General features: G+C 31.5%; 1 protein-coding gene and 1 long non-coding RNA gene across 7 annotated transcripts in view; one reads left to right on the top strand and one right to left on the bottom strand.

Moving 5' to 3' along the window:
* Positions 1 to 22,591, top strand: part of LOC127722375 (uncharacterized) — a 175,759-nt gene that overhangs the window by 130,649 nt on the left and 22,519 nt on the right. The gene's annotated exons all lie outside the window — the stretch shown is intronic.
* LOC127721653 (uncharacterized) overlaps positions 5,275 to 22,591 on the bottom strand; it is a 36,442-nt gene continuing 19,125 nt past the window's right edge. For 2 of the 6 annotated variants that reach the window (XR_007991376.1, XR_007991375.1), the window contains exons 2-4: positions 11,842 to 12,010; positions 7,509 to 7,606; positions 5,275 to 5,341 (exon numbers count right to left, since the gene is read on the bottom strand). This is a non-coding gene — a long non-coding RNA (uncharacterized LOC127721653). Of the gene's footprint in view, positions 5,342 to 7,508; positions 7,607 to 11,841; positions 12,011 to 14,676; positions 15,081 to 18,636; positions 18,704 to 21,007; positions 21,106 to 22,591 lie in introns of those variants that run through there. The other 4 variants (XR_007991373.1, XR_007991372.1, XR_007991374.1 and 1 more) reach the window with 4 other exon arrangements.

The raw sequence follows: 22,591 nt of genomic DNA, 5'->3' as shown, positions 1-22,591 counted from the left end.
AACATTGGAATTGTATATCTTTTTCAAGATTCTTATTATTTTTTTCCTTAACGAACACAAACAATAACAACTATATATACTAGAACTACTAAAACAGGTGAGGGATCCGTTTAAAAAAATAAACGTCAGTCCATTTAAAGGCCGTTTTAGAGTTTTCAAATTAAAACTTCGCTTAAAGAATCTCTGGATATATTTGACGAACCTCGTAACACATACAAAGATATATAGGTAAAAAGTCTTTACGTAAAAAATAATTGTTATAACTTACATTTTGTAAATCATCTATATGTTTGATTGTTTCTCTGATATCTTCTATTTTTTTCAAATTATATTTTCCATTATCTTCTTTGTTTCAGTTTAATCGATGCTTTTGTCGAGCAACCAAACCGACTTTGATTGATAACACACAATTGTATACATGTTACTATGAGTTCTATTGTCCAGGCAACATCCGGGAATTATGTGGAGGTTCTTACTGGAGTAAATGGAATGAACGGATTACAGTTTCGAAAATAGGTAATCACAGTTTGAAAATAATTTAGAAATAAATAAAAGAGTACATAATACGCCTATTTCTAGAATAAGAAACCAAATTCACGTATATGCAAAGCGGTTTATGTTTGTATCGGCCGACAAAGCTGCCAACAATGTGGTCGTGGTATGTCGTAATACTACAGGGAATATCTTAAGGATGAAGTTTTAAATTCTCCTACATTATAGTCCATGCGCTGCACAGAGAAGTATAGTAAACAATGATATCATAACCACATCTCAGTTTAAGGCCTCGTCTGAACATTTGAAGGTCCTTACTATTTGTTACCTAAACTACACAGAAAACCAGTCAAATATCGTTATATCTCGGCCTCTAGTTATCGTTCTACAACTAATATTTCAGTGCTTCTAACTAGTTCCTTAACTACTATCAAAGAACTTAAATAGTGGAATTAACTATTTTTGGAGTGTACAAAATTCTTTGAATGTTTTAGATAAACAACGTGCTTTTGATGGTCCTTTTGATTCTGTTGACATTTTTTCCAATTCAACTCTTTACACTAACTTCCATTCAATTTTATCAAACATCAGTTTTCCTATCTAATTAAATGATCGTTTGGTAAATCTGAGTAAAAATATATTTGCTGATACTCATTTAAAGCCTTCTTCTCCAATAAGAAAGATAACTATGCTAGATATACTTACTGGAGGTGTGTTGAAACGATTCAAGCTGTTAATTTCCTTGATAATATGTATGTACTATTTGGCAATAAAGTTTATCAATAGGTTGTAGGTATTTCTATGGGCACCAATTGCGCTCCTTTAATAGTAGACTTGTTCTTGTACTACTGTGAATCATAGTTTATGACAAAACTCAGTAAAGACCCGTCCAAATTGCATTTAATTGACAAATTCTACAACACTTACCGTTATCTTGATGATAGTTTTTGTTAAATCATCAGGACGGTGATCTTCCTTTTGGCACCATCTTACGGTGTTTATATATCACAACTCGTTCTCTATCCCCGTATCTGTTGCGACGTTTAGGATTTCAATGACTGTAATCTATGTATTACTGGCAAATAATTAAGTCAGGGATTTCACTACCTTTACTAAATTCTTCCATATATACAAATATTTGGTTTTTTGGAAGTTTGGCTGTACTTGTAGAAAACTTATTTCAAACAGGATAGCACAACCTAATTTTTACAGAGATGTTGTTTACAAACCCCGGAAATTTAGATACGATCCGGGTAATGTTTATCAATTCTTTAAATAAACTTATTCTAAAAGGTTACAAATTCAACACTCTAATTAGATCTTTGAATATTGTTTTAATTGGTAATAATATTGATCATGTTATAAATTAATTAAAATATATCAAATATTATTGTATGTACATATGCACATTCATGGCTCTACAATCTGTCGATATCTGTATCATGACATTGCACAAGGTCATGTTTTTTCTGACTGTTAATGACGTCTTTAAACTAGATCCATTGGATGTTGGGTGTGTACTGATTGATATTTTAGTCTTTGATGCATGATTTTTTGTATTAGTTGTTTTTGACTTTGAACTAGCTGTCACTAACTGCGAGTACTCTCAGATCTGTCAGTTTTTATTTCTTTTTTTTTTTTTTTAGAAGTCTTTCCGCTTTGTATTGATCTGATGAGTTAGGGCCCTTTTAACTGATTTTATAGTTCGTTCTTATGTCGTACTGTTACACCACTATCCCAGGTTAGGGGAAGGTTTGTAGCCAACACACTAGTTTAACTCCGCCACATTATGTGTGTGTCTGACCCAAGTCAGGGGCCTGTAATTCAGTGGTTGTCGTTTTCTGCTGTATATCATATTTGTTTTTCGTTCATTGTTTTGTACATAAATCAGGCCGTCAGTTTTCTTGTTTGAATTGTTTTACATTTGTCATTTCGGGGTCTTTTAAAGCTGACTATGCGGTATGGGTTTTGCTCATTGTTGAAGGCCGTACGGTGACCTACAGTTGTTAACTTTTATGTCATTTGGTCTCTGATGGAGAGTTCATTCATTGGCAATCATACCACATTGTCTTATTTTTAAAAATTACCAGAAAAAGTACATTGAAGTAAGTTACATATACATGGTTATAGTAGAAACTATATGTATGGCAGCACAGTTTTGATAAAATGACACCAATGGCAAAATTATATAATCAGTATAAAATATGCAATAGAAATGAAAACATCACTATAAATCCCATTTGTCCAAAGCGCTTTTCTGTATTTACCTTCATCAGGAACGCTCAAATCTATAAACATTAAACCGATATTTAAAATAACTGAAACCAAACTGAACAAAATGTTTTTTCCTTTACCATGTTTACATTTCACATAAAAATCATTTGGTTGTACATTTCACAAATGTGAAAATTCATAATTTTGAATATGAACAATTTCTAGAAGTTTCTAGTTTCGAAGTCTAAAACAATACTTTATTTTACTTCGTTTTTCTAATACTGAATAAGGAAATCACTGTTGTATTTAATTAATGCCCTACCAGAGGAAATTTATTCGGGAAATAATGTCTGTCACTGCAAAAAGAAGATATGATGATCATGGTATATTCTTTTACATGTTTTGTGTGCATTTAGGCTTTACATTTTCTTCACGATGCATCGGGTTCAACGTCTCCGCCAAGACTAACTTGGCTAGGAAATTCTATATATACGAACAAGATTAACAAAATGAATTGAAATATTTGATATCAACCCTGATTATTGGTAGGGTTCGAACTATTAGTTTTACTAATTGGATGTTAAAGACTGTTTGTTGTGTTTTACTAGTTTATTGTTGCCATGGTACTGATTTTTTTCCCCACTTATTATTATCTATTATCCTTTTGGTATATTCGGCTTTTAAAACATCCATATTTCCACTATTTGCAGGACTATCAACTGAAACTGAGACTGTAACAAATACACAAGCAACTAGTACAACGTCTGCGTCTTTAAAAGAATCAACGTCAGATTTTATGAACATGATAACGAACAACACATCTCCTGCGGCAGTAACACATACTATGCCTTCTACTACACCGGAATTATTCAGTACAACATCTGCTTATTCAAATACGGCCATTTCAACTTTACTAACTGAGTCTTCAACACAAGCAACAACAGGTATTGTCCATGTTGACAGTGAATTATACTTGCAAAAATAGATATGGAGTATAAACTCATAAAAAAAGATTTCTGAACTTTAATGATAAAATTCAAGCAAAGGACCAGCTTTTTGATAGCTTTGTTTTAATAAAGTTACATTCCATCAACACTGATTAAGAGGTCTCAGTTTGCTACAAGATCACGAGAGAACCTACAAAAATCTAAAATTATAGTAACAATGATAATTTTAATAATTATAATAATAATAATAATAATAATAATAATAATAATAATACATAGGAAAAATTGCAACATATGTTTTCATATGTTTAACATATGTTTTTCATATGTTTGAAAACATATATAAACATATGTTTAGGCCCGACATGAAAACATATGTTTTCAAACATATGAAAAACATATGGAAAACATATGAAAAACATATGTTTTTAAAATCATATGAAAAACATATGTTTTTCATACATGTAAACATATGAAAAACATATGTTTTTCATATGTTTTTTACAAACATATGTTTTTCATATGTTTTCATACCTGGCCTAAACATATGTTTTCATATGTTTGTCCTAAACATATGTTTTCATATGTTTGGCCCAAACATATGTTTTCATATGATTTAATCTTGGTCCTAAATATATATTTTTTAAATATGTTTTTAATTGTTCAAATGCATTTATTTTCTTATAGATTCTAAACATGGTTTGTATATATATATTTTTTTTTGCGATAGGTTTTTAAGGGTAACGTTTTTATGATTTTTAATATGTTTTTCTTTAATTTGTTATCTTTTTTTTCTGTCAGGAACTCATTTTGAGTGTAAATACTTCATTGTGATGAGTTGTTGCTTTAAAAAGTAAAAAACCCAAAATACCAAATTCCACAGAAAAGTACATGGCAAAATCAAAAGCTCAAACAAATAAAAAACAATAAGTGCTCCATAATTTTTATATCAAGTAGAATTTTTTTTTTTTATTTAGTTGTTGTCTCTTCTATTTTCATAGTTTTGTCTCCTTGACATACATTGTACCACATTTCTATTGTCTATATTCTATTTTCATTTGTTTGTCTCTTCGACATACACCATTTCTAGTATTGTCTATATTCTATTTTCATATGACTTTGTGTGTCTCTTTGACATACCCCATTTCTATTGTCTATATTCTATTTTCATATGTTTGTCTCTTTGATATACCCTATTTCTTTTGTCTATATTCTATTTTCATGTTTGTCTCTTTGACATACCCCAATTTTATTGTCTATATTCTATTTTCATATGTGTGTCTCTTTGACATACCCCATTTCTATTGTCTATATTCTATTTTCATATTTTTGTCTCTTTGACATACTCCATTTCTTTTGTCTATATTCTATTTTCATATTTTTGACTCTTTGACATACTCCATTTCTATTGTCTATATTCTATTTTCATATTTTTGTCTCTTTGACATACTCCATTTCTATTGTCTATATTCTATTTTACTATGATGTATGTGATATTTCTATTGCTATATCACCATACACAGATATTTAATTGTCTTCACTGCTGGCTATTACTGTTGCATGTGTATGCAGCTGCTTTTTGTAAATATCCTGTATGATTAAGAAAGACAACTAGATTGACTTTGAGCTCAATATTGTATTAATTAAAAATTAATGTTCTTTGGTTCTGTTTCTTTACTTTTCAGTTCCTGCAAGTAGAAATAAAAGAACAGAGTTTCAATGTCCACCTAGTCGCACATTTTTAGCTCACCTGACCCGAAGGGCCAAGTGAGCTATTCTCATCACTTGGCGTCTGTTGTCGTCCGTCGTCATTGTTAACTTTTTACATTTTTAACTTCTTCTAGAGAACCACTGAATGGAATGGAACCAAATATGGCATGAATGTTCCTCATGAGGTGCTGACAAAGTGTTGTTACTTTGTAGCCGATCCATCATCCAAGATGGCCGCCAGCGGGGGGACTTAGTTTAACATAGGACCCTATGGGAAATACATACAAATGTCTTCTTTTAGAGAACCACTGAATGTAATGAAACCAAACATAGCATGAATGTTCCCTATGAGGTGCTGACCAAGTGTTGTTACTTTGTAGCCGATCCATCATCCAAGATGGCCGCCAGCGGGGGGACTTAGTTTAACATAGGACCCTATGGGAAATACATACAAATGTCTTCTTTTAGAGAACCACTGAATGGAATGAAAGCAAACATAGCAATATTACACCAAATTTGGCCTCAAACATTATTATAAGTATCTGTTATGATGTTTATCTTTTTTTATATGATTTCAAAAACCCAAGTAGAGTCAGGTGAGCGACACAGGCTCTTGAGAGCCTCTAGTTTATCTATCAAGGAGCAATATTAACATGATTAAAAAAAACAACATGTTGTTTTGTTCTCAAAAATATTTATAAATAAAAAATGTGCTTGGGGAAAAAAAAAGTTGTTTTTCTTGTATACTAAATATTTCAAACTGACCTTCAAGGGCATTACTATAATAGTATACTATAAGTTTAATAAAAAAAAATGAGAGCAATTACGAGGCCATTTTCCATAAATTTAATATTTCAAAGAGGCATAACTCTTTTGAAAAAATTCAATCGGCCATCATTACAACTGCCAGTTATACATCTACACCTTACAATAATTCCATACACCAAATAAAGTAAGTATAACTTATTGCTTATAATACCTGAGATATTGACTTGACCACGAAAACTTTCTGACAGAGTAGACAGACACTAGCTATAGGACCTTGCAAGGTACCCACATACTAAGTAAATAGAAATATCCTATTACCATGATTACTATAAATAATATTAATAAGAGAGAAATTAACATTACAAAAAACTTTAACCACAGACTGAACCTAAATTTTAGGACAGCGACGCCGCCCCTGGCAGAATCTAGGGTCACTGTCTCGCTTTCGTGAAATAAATTTGCAAGCTTGACAAAAAGCAGAACATGTATTTCAGAAATAGAAACTCTATGCAATTATTAATACTTTAGTTTGGGAAAACATAATTTTTGCATCTTTTATTATTTTGTTATTTCTTTTTAAGTGCTTGTTGATGAGTCCAGCCCTTTCTGGCTGTTTTTGACATTTGTTTCTTATGTTGGGTGCTGTCTGCCATACTGTGTGTAGTTTTATTTTTTTCATTGGTTCACATTTTTTCATCCTTATACAAGATATAGCCATAATAGGTTACTTTATGGTATGGATTTTGATCATTGTTTATGGCTGTAAAGTGACCAGGAAATGTTTACATCTTCGTCCTTTGGTTTTTGAATTGATAGTTGTCATATTGAGAATCATACATGTACCTCATCTCCTCATACATGTTAAATATGTTATATCTATATGCTGGTTCATAAAAAATCTTATAAGGAAATTATTCAATTGTTATATGTTTGAAAACTCTTTCCTATAATGCAAAAACAATAATTGATTGACTTTTCTAGCTTAATAATTTTAATTTAAGATTCAGTAGCAAATATTTTATGTATATTCAAGACGAGAACAACTTTTAAATATACAATTCATAATATAAGCAAATGCTATAATTATTTTAAATTCTGACATCTTATGCGTGTGTGTGTGTGTGTGGAGCAGAAGAAGGATTCCTTGATAAAATTGAGAATGGAAATGGGGAATGTGTCAAAGAGACAACAACCCGACCATAGAGTAGACAACAGCCGAAGGCCACCAAATTGATGCATACTTGACATCAGAAAGACATAAATAAACAACAGTATACATGGTATACATGCTGTAACATGTACAATTACACTTGAAAAAGTTTTAAATAGATAACATTAAATTATTTAAATTAACTGCAATTCTACAGATGAACTTACTTTGATACCAGTTCTTTTTGCCTGACATCCGCACCTACATGGTACACCAGTGATTCTAATACTGTACTTTCCTTTCATTTGGTAACCATGGTAACAAGCTGAAATTGTAAATCTTAATTTAATCCAGAAGTCCAGACAAAAACAAGATCATTTTTTTAGACGTAGTATAAACTGATGCTCACTTATTTATATTTCTACTTTTGAGTGAATGGAAACAATATGCAACAAACTAAAAAAAAAGATCAACAGTGTAACTAATATTAATAATATATGTATAGCCTAAGCCCGTCTCAGTATAGTATGAACTTTTTCTAATATAAGATGATCAATCTGCTGTCTGCAGTTTAAAATAAAATGCTCCCCAGGGCGCAGCTTGATACGACCGCAGAGGTCGAACCCCAAACAGATGGGGGCAAGTATTGACACAATATTCAAGCTTGATACAGCTCTGAATTTGGTTTGTGATTAAATATTTGACACAGCTTACATGGCATAGGTTTCTGACACAGAATGAATGTGGTCTAAGAACTTAAAAATTTTAAATTAGACATTTACCTATTATGGTCCAATATCCTAAATCTAAATACATGGTTAGATTCAGCATATAAAAGAACCCCCAAGAATTCAATTTTTTTATGAAATCAAACAAAGTTTAATTATGGACCCTTTTGACCTCAATGTGGACCAATTTGATAACGGAGCCCAAAATCAAAAATCTAAATACATGGTTAGATTCAGCATATCAAAGAACCCCATATATTCAATTTTTGTTAAACTCAAACAAAGTTAAATTTTGCACTCTATTTGGACCAACTTGAAAACTGGGCCCATAATCAAAAGTCTAAATACATGTTTAGATTCAGCATATCAAAGAACCCCAAGAATTCAATTTTGTTAAAATCGAACTAAGTTTTATATTGGACCCTTTGGACCTTAATGTAGACCAATTCGAAAAACGGGACCAAAAATTAAAAATCTAAATACACGGTTAGATTCGGCATATCAAAGAACCCCAATTATTCAATGTTTGATGAAATCAACAAAAGTTTAATTTTGGACCCTTTGGACCTCAATGAGGACCAATTGAAAAACGGGCACAAAATCCAAAAACTTAATACACTGTTAGATTCAGCATATCAAAGAACCCCATATATTCAATTTTTGTTAAACTCAAAACAAAGTTAAATTTTGCGCTCGATTTGAACCAACTTGAAAATGGGCCCAAAATCAAAAATCTAAATACATGTTTAGATTCAGCATATCAAAGAACCCAAGAATTCAATTTATGTTAAAATCAAACTAGGTTTAATTTTGGACCCTTTGCACCTTAATGTAGACCAATTTGAAAACGGGACCAAAAATTAAAAATCTAAATACACGGTTAGATTCGGAATATCAAAGAACCCCAATAATTCAATTTTTGATGAAATCATACAAAGTTTAATTTTGGACCCTATGGACTTCAATGTGGACCAATTTAAAAACGGGGCCCAAAATCCAAAAACTTAATACATGGTTAGATTCAGCATATTAAAGAACCCCAAGAATTCAAGAATAAAACCCCATTGAAATTGGTCAAGAAATAAGCAATTATTACAAAGTATTAGAAAAGTATTGTTTAATATTGGCCCCCAATTCCTAAACAGTTAGGGTCATAACCCCGCAATTCAATTCCAACCTTCCTTTTTAGATCACCTGGCCCACAGGGCCAAGTGAGCTTTTCTCATCACTTGGCGTCCATCATCCTGTGTCCTGCGTCCGTAAACTTTTACAAAAATCTTCTCCTCTGAAACTACTGAGCCAAATTTGACCAAACTTGGCCACAATCATCATTAGGGTATCTAGTTTAAAAAATGTGTCCGATGACCCCGCCAACCAACCAAGATGGCCGCCATGGCTAAAAATAGAACATGGGGGTAAAATGTAGATTTTGGCTTATATCTCTGAAACCAAAGCATAAAGAGTAAACCTGATTGGGTAAAACTAATAATCAGGTCAAGATCTATCTGCCCTGAAATTTTCAGACAAATCTGACAACCTGTTGTTGGGTTGCTGCCCCTGAATTGGTAATTTTAAGCAAATTTTGCAGTTTTTGGTTATTATCTTGAATATTATTATAGATAGAAATAAACTGTAAACAGCAATAATGTTCAGCAAAGTACGATCTACAAATAAGTCATATGACTAAAATTGTCAGTCGACCCCTTTAGGAGTTATTGCCCTTTATAGTCAATTTTTAACAATTTTTCGTAAATTTTTGTCATCTTTTACAAAAATCTTCTTCTCTGAAACTACTGAGACAAATTTAACCATACTTGGCCATAATCATTATAAGGGTATCTAGTTTAAAAAGATGTGTCCGATGACCCCACCTTCCAACCATCATGGCCGACTTAAAAATAGAACATAGGGGTAAAATGCAGTTTTCGGTTTATATCTCTGAAACTGAAGCATTTAGAGCAAATCTGACAGTGGCAAAAATGTTCATCAGATTTAGATTTATCTGCCCTGAAATTTTCAGACAAATCCGACAACCGGTTGTTGGGTTGCTGCCCCTGAGTTAGTAATTTTACAGAAATTTTGCAGTTTTTTATTATTATCTTAGATATCATTATAATATCTAATATCTAATACTATTAATTATGATTTTAACCTTATTTTATATGATTTCAAAAGCATCAGTAAATACAGGTAAGCGACACAGGCTCTTGAGAGCCTCTAGTTTGGTATGGAACCTTGTAGTACAATTTCAGAAAGATCCATACACTTACACACAAGTTATATTGTCTGGAAACTAGTAAAAAGCTTATTTTGACCCCTTTTTAGGCACTTAATTCCTAAACTGTTGGGACCATAACCCCCAAAATCAATTCCAACCTTCCTTTTGTGGTTTCAAACCTTGTGTTTAAATTTCATAGAGATCCATTCACTGAAACTAGAGTTATTGTCCGGAAACTAAGTGTCTTACGACGACGCGGACATAAACGACGACGTGATACCAATATACGACTGCAAATTTTTTTTGAAGTCGTATAAAAAACAACATTAAGTCCTTAACTCTTGATGTTTAGTAAATCTTAATTTCCTGTTAAATAGGCAAAATTGTTTAAATACACCATTTATAGGCATGTTGTGGAATCTTAATAAATACTTATGATTGCAATGTTCGTTTAATCGTCGTTGTAGCTATGAAATCTATACAATAACGTCATTCACTACAACATTAGGGTTACAACGTTACCATAGTTCAATGTTAGTACTTCGCGTATACTATTTTAAGACAAGGAAATATTAACTCATGAACACAATATGTTGTCATTTGTGTTACAAACCATACTTCATCGATTTAATAAAAGAACAGCTTTTCAATGTACCTCGCCAATTGATGGATATACATGTATAAAATTTGCTATCAAAAAGCAAAAAAATATGTATGTTCTTTTAACCTTTTTCATAAATTATAAATAATCTAAAAGAAATGAAGACGTGTGTGGGATTGCTTGCAATGCAATTTTTCTTACAATATCCATTTCCAAGAGGCATAACTCCTGTAAACATATTTGATCAGCACTTATTTTTTAACTCATAAAAGCCTATGCTGATATAGACCTACATGTATAGTTTGAATTACATGTATGGTATCTGACAAAAAAATGTAACCATAACAGTGCTTTACTGGTTATCTTCCATAGAATTTATATTTCAAAGTGAAGTAATTCCTGTATAAATAATTTATCCAAGACATTACTGGTATATATAATAAACCTTTGGTATACATAAATATTATTGGAAGTTTTGGTCCTCGGTCATCGGTGCTCTTCAGCTTTGTACTTGTTTTGGCTTTCAAACTTTTTTCATCTGAGCGTCACTGGTTGGTCTTGTGTGGACAAGACGCACGTCTGGCGTATTGAATTTTAAGCCTAGTACCTTTTGTTAGCTATTATTCGTGTATTTCTTTGTCCTATATGTTCTCCCATTTATTTGTATTGTGGTCCTGTCATGTGATGTTGTCGTTTTGGTGTTTTGTTTGATGTTGCCATAAAAGCGGGAGGTTTGGCATGCCACAAAACCAGGTTCAACCCACCATTTTTTTCTTAAAATGTCCTGTACCAAGTCAGGAAAATGGCCATTGTTATATTAAAGTTCGTTTCTGTGTGTGTTACGTCGTTTTTTCCTCTTATATTTCATGTGTTTCCCTCAGTTTTAGTTTGTAACCCGGATTTGTTTTTATCTCTATCGATTTATGAGTTTTGAACAGCGGTATACTACTGTTGCCTTTATTTTACATGAATAAACAAAATATTTAAACAAAGTTATCCTTTTCATTACATACCTCTCATCACAAAATAATTATTGCCTGCTGCTCCTTATATGCACATAAATCAATATGACAATCTATGAATCCATTATATAATCTAGAAAGCAATGCCTCAAATGAATTCTGTTCTGTTGCTTATATTCTTCTACTTCTTGAAGTACAAAATGTACTTTCATTGAAAATGCTAAAAGAAATAATGTATGACATGTACAAATGTATAATAAAATGAAGTTACAATATTAATATATCTGCCAAATTTATTGCCTTAAAATTTTTTATATGACAAAATTGGCTTATTTTGATCTATTTTCATCCTAGACCCCCCGCCCCCACCACCACACACACACACACACATAAAAAACAAATTATAGCTCCCTTAAGGGGAAGGTTTGGCACCAATAAACTAGTCTGACTCCACCACATCCTGTATGTTCCTGTTCCAAGTCAGGAGCCTGTAATTCAGCGGTTCAAGTTGTCGTTTGTTCACTTTGTTGCTGTATATCATATTTGTTTATTTGTTCCTTGTTTTGTTATAAATCATTACATGTATCAGTCTGTTAGTTTCCTCATTTGCATTGTTTTACATTTGTCATTTTCATTAAATGTCTTTTATAGCTGACTTTGTGGTATGGGCTTTGCTCATTGTTGAAGTCATCTTGTACCATAACTTATTATAGTTGTTAACTTCTATGTCATTTGATCTCTGGTGGAGAATTGGACTCTTCTCAATGGCAATCATACATCATTTGTACATGTACATGTACCACATCTTCTTATTTTTATATTCACATTAAAGTATATGTAAAGTAGACCATTCATGCACTCTAGGGGTCCACTTCTTATAATGTACAACTTCAACCAGGTGATAAGACCTGCCGCTGTAATAGCCTGGGTCATATTTTTCAGCTTAAAAATATGTGAATAGGTGTGGAAAACTATCAGAAGTATAATACATGTATGACATGTATGATAAGGCTGAGAATTACTAGATGTTTATTGTTATAGTACTCAGTAATAGTAGTCTCAGACTCAGGATAATTAAGGCTTATTGTACTTGTCATATGCAAAGCCCTGTAATTTTCTTAGTTGCAAGTCTTGTTTTGCATAGTTAACATAACATAAGGAATTTGAGCCTCAGATTTGAGCTTTAATCAAATGTGATGATTTTCTCGGTAATGCCAGAATGTGATTCTTGTTCACTCCAGTATGTCCTGGAATCACTCATCATGCTCATAATTAAAATTTGGAAAAGGTTACATGTACATTATTACCTACGCAATGTATGAAAAGGTATATATATACATTTTTTAAATCTAAATTTAATGAAAAGGGGGAGTAATCGATCCTGGTATCGGGTCCGTTCGCGCCCAATACACGTTCGCACCCTACACATTCGCACCCCACACGTTCGCCCCCTAGGTCCGTTCGCACCCTTTTTTTTTATTCAAAAACCTGATAAATTTTTATATGTTTTGTAGATGTTTCTATCAAAATATTTTTATTTTCATAAATAAAAATTTGGGAATTTTTAAATGAAATATTGTTTTAAATTGATATGATGGTTAATTATTAAATGTTAATTATGTATGATTACTGCTAATTGGTATTTATACACAGCCTAATTTGGTGTTGTTGTTGAGTGTTTAAAAATCGTGATTGTTGTCATGGTTGTTTTAACTTGCTTTAAATGTAAATACTGCATGTATTTAGCTTGGTATGAGTAAAAGTTTGAAAATAAAAAACATGAAAGATAATTGTTTTTAACAGCTTGGCTCCTTTGATCTCATGTGTGTCAGAATCTCACTTTATTCATAAACAATGAAAAAAATATTTATTGCAATACACTATCCAAAACATGATTACGAATTATTCAACACATAAAAAAAACATTGTCAGAATCCCATTTCCTTTTGAAACAATAAAAAAGAAATATTTATACCAATACACTAACCAAAACATGATTAAGATTTTATCAACACCTAAAAAAACGTTGTCAGAATCTCACTTTATTTAGAAACAATGAACAAAAATAATTTATATATATATATATATATAGATATATATAGAGCAATACACTTACCTAAACATGATTAAAAATTATTCAACACAAAAATAAAATACTGGTCGTCAGAATCTCACTTTATTTAGAAACAATGAATAAATATATATTTATAGCAATACATTTAACAAAACTCGTTTACAAATTATTAAACACAAAACCAATAAAAATTGGGCGCAAACGTGTAGGATGCGAACGTGTAGGGTGGGAAAGTGAAAGGGGGGTGAACGTGATTGGGCGCGAACGGACACGGATTCATTGATCCCCAGGGGCACCCTTATCTATTAATTGTAAAATAGCTACTAATTGCTAAAGAGATTATAAAGTCTTCTGCACAGTGTCATGGTTTTAAAACAACTGATAAACAAATACAAATATCACACACCATAAGACACGATTATGCAGGTCAGCATCAGTTAAAGTAATTAAGTAAATTATTAAGTTCTGTAGTGACATTAGATAAACAATTTCAATACATTACATCAAGTATATGATGCCCCCCCCCCCCTTTCCAAGTTTGTCTTATTGTCAAAGGGTTTACAAATTATATGGTTATTTTGGATGTATTTGTGTCTTAATCCTGTAACATTCTCATTCTGACATATAAACAGATAATGAAACGGATTACCCAATGCAATTATATTTATATTACAATATCGTTCTCAGACTCAGCCTCAGGTTTACAATTATGTGAAATATCTACAGTCAAATAGTTTTTCGTGAAAAATAAAGCACACACATCTTCCTGCTTTTATCCAATAATTAAACAAAATGTGCATGATAATATTTACCTTTCGTTGTGCTTTTAGGGTACGTAAAACTATCCATCAAAACAAAAACACTTTCGCTGTTTCGTTGCGTTGACTTTCTATAAATTTTCTATGTTTCGTTCCCCGGTTTCTTCCAGTTAATCGACAAGTCACCCATTTCAATTTATCCGTTTATAATAAATTTTGATTCACCAGTTTGAAAAACCAAAGTTCTTTGTATCATCTATCTCTCTCCATTCAGACTTTTTAAATGACAACAGCAGATCGCGTGAGCGTCCATGGATTTTGCGTCATAGTATAAAAAAACGGTAACGGTGATTGTACGACTTTGCCCCCCGCAGAGCTATAGAAAAACAGTACATTAACGGGTGTTACACGGACTCTTTTTAGATGATACACGGACTCTTTTTAGTTTTTACACGGACACTTTTTATGAATAGATTCACTCGTGCATGATCAGTGAGTTCATGGGCACTTTAACTTTCAATTAGATTTGAACTTTTTGGTTCACCGACATATTTCCTGTCTTTTTATTAAACAAAATATTTACGTTAGCATCAATATCTTTTTTCAAACATTTTCAGTAAAATACTATTCATATCAGTACACTAAGGGATTAGACATTTAACTTAAAAAAAGGAGGGGGGGGGGGGTGTGTATGGTTTTCTCCTTAAAAAAAGATATTTTGATCCCAAATTTTATGAGAAAAAATTTACTATGGTCAAGCAGATGACAAATTAATGTTCTGCATGATTCCTGATTTTCCGAATACCGTATAGTGCTAATTTAAACAAAAATATTTGGGTGAGGGCGTTGAAAAGTAAATAGTTAATATACTCAGAAAAGAACATACCGCCCCATTTATGAAGCAAAATAATCGGTCAATAAATGTTTTCTTCAATATATGGACATGAATAGTATTTTGGACAATGCTGAAAGTAAAGAAATGATGATACCGACGTTCATATTTCAATAAAAAAAGACAGGAAATAAGTAAATAAAAATCAAATCTTATCAAAAGATAAAATCCCTATCAACTCACCAATGCACGATTGATCCTATAAAAAAAGTGTTCGTGTAATACACGTCCAAATAAGCAGCAAATCTAGAAGAAAATCATTCAACTTATGTCATCAATTTTGGACGGTAAGCTGCGATTGGATCATATAGTAACACGTGTTTAATCCCGATCAACACTTGCAAATCTAGAGACATTATGAATTTAAAAAAAAAATCGAAAGTTCAAAAAAGGGGTGTTACAACCCCCGGGACCCCCACCACTGAATATTGAATTCATGTATTTGGCAACAAACGTGCGATTTTTACGATTTTTTTAAAGGGGGAATGGGGGGATGGAATGGCACATTCTGCATTTTTTCATCAAAATAAAGATCACAGTCTGTTTATTTTAAATTAAATTAGGCCCCCCTCCCCGCTTTCCGTTTCATCCATAAAAATCAAACGTCAGCTTACTTACCACTAAAATATTTCTTTAATATATTACTGTTTTACGAAGTTGCATTTTAAAAAGTCTTAAATGTGTACAACATTCATCTTTTACTTGAAATGGTTCTTTTTTTATCAAATTATTAGATTCCTGATTTTTTTCTTGAAAAAAACTCTCGGTTGAAGGAAAATGAAAAAAAAATGTGTTTATACTATAACTTACATTTACTGCTTTATGGCTATCTAAGTTTCTCGAATGTTTAGTCTTGCAAAATGTATTATTACTTTCTTGAAACGTCGTACAAGTCAGATACAAAACAAAAGTAACAAAAAAACAGGCCGGAAACAACCTGCCGTATAGTTTTCCTGCACTTGTAGTCAGGTCAAGGTCCTCGGCTATCGCCATGGACCTTGACCTGACTACTCGTGCAGAAAAACTATCCGGCAACGGTTGTTACCGGCCTGTTTCTTTGTTACCTTTGTATTGTATCTAATACAAAGATTTCCGAGTTTCCGTATTCGACGTACATTTGTACCATGCAAGCTTTCGTACATTTACGTATATATATATATATGATGGTCTGGAATCAAGATTGGGGTTTAAGAATATAGAAAATAATGACAAAAAGTGCAAAATAAAGAACAAAAAAATAAAGAACAGATACTAAAAAAAGCAGAAATATGGAATAAAGAATCAGAGAATAAATATTGGGATTATTGATAAAAAAAAAAAGAATTGAGTGCACTTTCCTGTTTGAGAAATACACTATATAGATAATGAATGAAAAAATGTATGTGATAATTAAATGACAAATTTTGACATTTTCTCAAAACATTTTTTTTTAAATGCCCTTTAAAACATATGAAAACATATGAAAATCATATGTTTTTCATATGTTTACAAACATATGTAAACATATTTTTTAAAACATATGAAAACATATGTTTGCTTCCATATGTTTTCATATGTTTCAAAACATATGTAAACATATGTTTGTAAACATATGTTTTTCATATGTTTGGGACAAACATATGAAAAACATATGAAAATCATATGTTTTTCATATGTTTTGAAAACATATGAAAAACATATGTTGCAATTTTTCCTGTGTAATAATAATAATAATAATTATTATAATAATAATAATAATAAATTTAAACCAAATTTCATTGCATTTAATTGTATTTAATGAATTTTCATTTTAAAGTTACTTATCACACAGAAAAATAAAGAGTGTTAAAAGATCTTGAGTTGAATCTTGCTTTTAAAAAAAAAAATAAGTAATTGCAAAATGCGAACTATTGTCTAAATCGAAGATTAAAATCGTACTTTGAAACGATTACTTTTAGTTTGATTGATCGGTCTGTCGTTCTTATTTATATCTTTATGCTAACTAATTTGTTGTCGAAACTCAACGTACCATGTAGTCTTTTATAATTACTACTACATAGGAAAAATTGCAACATATGTTTTCATATGTTTAACATATGTTTTTCATATGTTTGAAAACATATGTAAACATATGTTTAGGCCCGACATGAAAACGTATGTTTTCGAACATATGAAAAACATATGGAAAACATATGAAAAACATATGTTTTTAAAATCATATGAAAAACATATGTTTTTCATACATGTAAACATATGAAAAACATATGTTTTTCATATGTTTTTTACAAACATATGTTTTTCATATGTTTTCATACCTGGCCTAAACATATGTTTTCATATGTTTGTCCTAAACATATGTTTTCATATGTTTGGCCCAAACATATGTTTTCATATGATTTTATCTTGGTCTTAAATATATTTATTTTTTATATGTTTTTAATTGTTCAAATGCATTTATTTTCTCATAGATTCTTAACATGGTTTTTATATATATGTATTTTTTTTTTTTGCGATAGGTTTTTAAGGGTAATGTTTTGATGTTTTTTAATATGTTTTTCTTTAATTTGTCATCTTTTTTTTCTGTCAGGAACTCATTTTGAGTGTAAATACTTCATTGTGATGAGTTGTTGCTATAAAAAGTAAAAAACCCAAAATACCAAATTCCACAGAAAATACATGGCAAAATCAAAAGCTCAAACAAATAAAAAACAATAAGTGCTCCATAATTTTTATATAAAGTAGAACTTTTTTTTATTAAGTTGTTGTCTCTTCTATTTCATATTTTTGTCTCTTTGACATACATTGTACCATATTTCTATTGTCTATATTCTATTTTCATATGTGTGTCTCTTTGACATACCCCATTTCTATTGTCTATATTATATTTTCATATGTTTGTCTCTTTGACATACTCCATTTCTATTGTCTATATTATATTTTCATATGTGTGTCTCTTTGACATACATGTGTACTCCATTTCTATTGTCTATACTATATTTTCCAATGATGTATGAGATATTTCTATTGCTATATCACCATACACAGATATGTAATTGTCTACACTGCTGGCTAATACTGGTGCATGTGTATGCAGCTGCTTTTTGGAAATATCCTGTATGATTAAGAAAGACAACTAGATTGACTTTGAGCTCAATATTGTATTAATTAAAAATTAATGTTCTTTGGTTCTGTTTCTTTACTTTTCAGTTCCTGCAAGTAGAAATAAAAGAACAGAGTTTCAATGTCCACCTAGTTGCACATTTTTAGCTCACCTGGCCCGAAGGGCCAAGTGAGCTATTCTCATCACTTGGCACCTGTTGTCGTCGTCCGGATTCGTCGTTAACTTTTTACATTTTTAACTTCTTCTAGAGAACCACTGAATGGATTGGAACAAAATATGGCATGAATGTTCCTTATGAGGTGCTGACCAAGTGTTGTTACTTTGTTGCCGATCCATCATCCAAGATGGCCGCCAGCAGGGGACTTAGTTTAACATAGGACCCTATGGGAAATACATACAAATGTCTTCTTTTAGAGAACCACTGAATGGAATGAAACCAAACATAGCATGAATGTTCCTTATTAGGTGCTGACCTAGTGTTGTTACTTTGTAGCCGATCCATCATCCAAGATGGCCACCAGCGGGGGCTTAGTTTAACAAAGGACCCTACGGGAAATACATTCAGATGTCTTCTTTTAGAGAACCACTGAATGGAATGAAAGCAAACATAGCAATAGTAAACCAAATTTGGCCTCAAACATTATTATAAGTATCTGTTATGATTTTTATCTTTTTTTATATGATTTCAAAAACCCAAGTAGAGTGAGGTGAGCGACACAGGCTCTTGAGAGCCTCTAGTTTATCTATCAAGGGGCAATATTAACATGATTAAAAAAAAAAAAAAAAATATTTATAAGTAAAAAATGTGCTTGGGGAAAAAAAAGGTTCTTTTTCTTGTATACTAAATATTTCAAACTGACCTTCAAGGGCATTTCTATAATGGTATACTATAAGTTTAATAAAATAAATTGAGAGCATTTACGAGGCCATTTTCCATAAATTTAATATTTCCAAGAGGCATAACTCTTTTCAAAAAATTCAATTGGCCATCATATTACAACTGCCAGTTGGACATTTACACCTTACAATAATTCCATACACCAAATATAGTAAGTATAACTTATTGCTTATAATACCTGAGGTATTGACTTGACCACAAAAACTTTCTGACAGAGTAGACAGACACTAGCTACAGGACCTTGCAAGGTACCCACATACTAAGTAAATAGAAATATCCTATTACCATGATTACTATAAATAATATTAATAAGAGAGAAATTAACATTACAAAAAAACTTTAACCACAGACTGAACCTAAACTTTAGGACAGCGACGCCGCCCCTGGCAGAATCTAGGATCACTGTCTCGCTTTCACGAAATAAATTTGCAAGCTTGACAAAAAGCAGAACTTGTATTTCAGAAATAAAAATTCTATGCAATTATTAATACTTATATGCTGTTATGGTCCTACATATTCTTGTGTGTTCAATATTTTGGCATTACACAAAGTCATGCTTTCTTAGACTGTTTGAAATGACAAATGTTTTGTTGTTACATTAATTGATTAAATCTGTTGAAGGTGAATTGATAGATATTTTAGTTTGGAAAAAAAAACATAATTTTTGCATCTTTTATTATTTTGTTATTTCTTTTTAAGTGCTTGTTGATGAGTCCAGCCCTTTCTGGCTGATTTTGACATTTGTTTCTTATGTTGGGTGCTGTCTGCCATACTGTGTTTAGTTTTATTTTTTTCATTGGTTCACATTTTTTCATCCTTATACAAGTTATAGCCATAATTGGTTACTTTATGGTATGGATAATGATCATTGTTTATGGCTGTACAGTGACCAGCAAATGTTTACATCTTCGTCCTTTGGTTTTTGAATTGATAGTTGTCATATTGAGAATCATACATGTACCTCATCTCCTCATACATGTTAAATATGTTATATCTATATGCTGGTTCATAAAAAATCTTATAAGGAAATTATTCAATTGTTATATGTTTGAAAACTCTTTCCTATAATGCAAAAACAATAATTGATTGACTTTTCTAGCTTAATAATTTTAATTTAAGATTCAGTGGCAAATATTTTATGTATATTCAAGACGAGAACAACTTTTAAATATACAATTCATAATATAAGCAAATGCTATAATTATTTTAAATTCTGACATCTTATGCGTGTGTGTGTGTGTGTGGAGCAGAAGAAGGATTCCTTGATAAAATTGAGAATGGAAATGGGGAATGTGTCAAAGAGACAACAACCCGACCATAGAGTAGACAACAGCCGAAGGCCACCAAATTGATGCATACTTGACATCAGAAAGACATAAATAAACAACAGTATACATGGTATACATGCTGTAACATGTACAATTACACTTGAAAAAGTTTTAAATAGATAACATTAAATTATTTAAATTAACTGCAATTCTACAGATGAACTTACTTTGATACCAGTTCTTTTTGCCTGACATCCGCACCTACATGGTACACCAGTGATTCTAATACTGTACTTTCCTTTCATTTGGTAACCATGGTAACAAGCTGAAATTGTAAATCTTAATTTAATCCAGAAGTCCAGACAAAAACAAGATCATTTTTTAGACGTAGTATAAACTGATGCTCACTTATTTATATTTCTACTTTTGAGTGAATGGAAACAATATGCAACAAACTAAAAAAAAGATCAACAGTGTAACTAATATTAATAATATATGTATAGCCTAAGCCCGTCTCAGTATAGTATGAACTTTTTCTAATATAAGATGATCTATTCTGCTGTCTGCAGTTTAAAATAAAATGATCCCCAGGGCGCAGCTTGATACGACCGCAGAGGTCGAACCCCAAACAGATGGGGGCAAGTATTGACACAATATTCAAGCTTGATACAGCTCTGAATTTGGTTTGTGATTAAATATTTGACACAGCTTACATGGCATAGGTTTCTGACACAGAATGAATGTGGTCTAAGAACTTAAAAATTTTAAATTAGACATTTACCTATTATGGTCCAATATCCTAAATCTAAATACATGGTTAGATTCAGCATATAAAAGAACCCCCAAGAATTCAATTTTTTTATGAAATCAAACAAAGTTTAATTATGGACCCTTTTGACCTCAATGTGGACCAATTTGATAACGGAGCCCAAAATCAAAAATCTAAATACATGGTTAGATTCAGCATATCAAAGAACCCCATATATTCAATTTTTGTTAAACTCAAACAAAGTTAAATTTTGCACTCTATTTGGACCAACTTGAAAACTGGGCCCATAATCAAAAGTCTAAATACATGTTTAGATTCAGCATATCAAAGAACCCCAAGAATTCAATTTTGTTAAAATCGAACTAAGTTTTATATTGGACCCTTTGGACCTTAATGTAGACCAATTCGAAAAACGGGACCAAAAATTAAAAATCTAAATACACGGTTAGATTCGGCATATCAAAGAACCCCAATAATTCAATGTTTGATGAAATCAACAAAAGTTTAATTTTGGACCCTTTGGACCTCAATGAGGACCAATTGAAAAACGGGCACAAAATCCAAAAACTTAATACACTGTTAGATTCAGCATATCAAAGAACCCCATATATTCAATTTTTGTTAAACTCAAAACAAAGTTAAATTTTGCGCTCGATTTGAACCAACTTGAAAATGGGCCCAAAATCAAAAATCTAAATACATGTTTAGATTCAGCATATCAAAGAACCCAAGAATTCAATTTATGTTAAAATCAAACTAGGTTTAATTTTGGACCCTTTGCACCTTAATGTAGACCAATTTGAAAACGGGACCAAAAATTAAAAATCTAAATACACGGTTAGATTCGGAATATCAAAGAACCCCAATAATTCAATTTTTGATGAAATCATACAAAGTTTAATTTTGGACCCTATGGACTTCAATGTGGACCAATTTAAAAACGGGGCCCAAAATCCAAAAACTTAATACATGGTTAGATTCAGCATATTAAAGAACCCCAAGAATTCAAGAATAAAACCCCATTGAAATTGGTCAAGAAATA

The sequence above is a fragment of the Mytilus californianus genome, unplaced genomic scaffold, assembly GCF_021869535.1.
Source record: "Mytilus californianus isolate M0D057914Y unplaced genomic scaffold, xbMytCali1.0.p SCAF_12, whole genome shotgun sequence".
Lineage (NCBI taxonomy): Eukaryota > Metazoa > Mollusca > Bivalvia > Mytilida > Mytilidae > Mytilus > Mytilus californianus.
The sequence above is the reverse complement of the archived record's forward strand: the minus strand, read 5'-3'. Positions and strand labels throughout refer to the sequence as shown.